Source organism: Morus notabilis, unplaced genomic scaffold (genome assembly GCF_000414095.1).
Source record: "Morus notabilis unplaced genomic scaffold, ASM41409v2 Scaffold436, whole genome shotgun sequence".
In the NCBI taxonomy this organism is placed as follows: Eukaryota; Viridiplantae; Streptophyta; class Magnoliopsida; order Rosales; family Moraceae; genus Morus; species Morus notabilis.
This window is the reverse complement of record NW_010362623.1, coordinates 664,643-665,847: the sequence shown is the minus strand read 5'-3', so window position 1 is coordinate 665,847 and position 1,205 is coordinate 664,643.

Genomic DNA, 1,205 nt, shown 5'->3' with positions numbered 1-1,205 from the left:
GCTTCACTTCTTCCATTGACAGTGTTGTTACTCGGAAGGCTCTCTTTGGTTGATCGAATATCTTCCCGCAAATCATTGCGCATGTCCTGCACCGCTTCAAATAGCTCCTCTCGCGTACTGTCATTGGATTTGCGTGACCTTGTCAACCTCTTTTGAATCGTACGTGAAGACGTGGCAACATTGGTCGCATTTTCCCTTCGTTGACGTTCAGGGCGGCGGCCAAAGACAACACGCGTGTCATCATCATCACTGTTTTGGAACGGAGAATTTTGTTCGTTTTGTGGTTCCTCATTCCCACCTCCAACTTCATTTGGGGGAACAATATCCACATGCGCTTGCTCCATGGTAGGGTTGTATGATCTTGCACCGGTAGCAACAACTCAACTGGGGAAAATGGCAGCTAAGTGCATGTCGTTCAGCTTCCAACCGTTACTGAAAATTGTGTTGACTTCCCGGTTTCTCTAGCAAAAGTTTAAATAAAATTGTGAGTTTCTCACACGTAATTAGTCATATTTTTGAATGAGTGACCACTAATGAATCACACATTATAATGAGGGAAGATCTTTCCGCAGATCCTCCGAGCATGTGAAAGTGTTGTTGATAGAATCCCACCCAACTCCAGTATGGTTTTGCAACATTTTGAACGCTGCGTAGACCTTACTAAGTCGGCGGCGTTTCTCCTTAAGGCGCTCACCGGCTGGTACATAGCCATCAAAAAAAGTGGCCAGATAGCCCATTGGTTGTAGTGACAAGATTCCGGTTGCTTCCCGTGGTTGTCACAATGGTACTCGTAGAGACGCTCAAGTAGGAACCCCTCCGCATCGGCACTCCAATACAATGGCCTCTCATCCGCGTTTTTCCTAGGCATCTACAAACGCATATGAGTGATTAAAATTAAAGAATCTTCAGTATCGAGTTTATGTGTGTGTTTTGGAACTTTAACCTTATGGTCTATCTACACTAACAAAAAGGACAATTATGTCCATCAATCATGAATTTTTGCTGATTCACATGTGATTTTTTGGTTCACAATTCCATTTAGATCTCATAATGTTGTGTTTATAGAAGAACAAACAAGCACCATGTGAAGTTGTGAAGGAAGCCAATTCTGGCCAGTTTAATAGAAAAAAAACGTATTTTTAATGTAATCTATCCTTATTTATCAAAATCCAAATCAAATGACTATAAATGGCAGTTAAATGAGA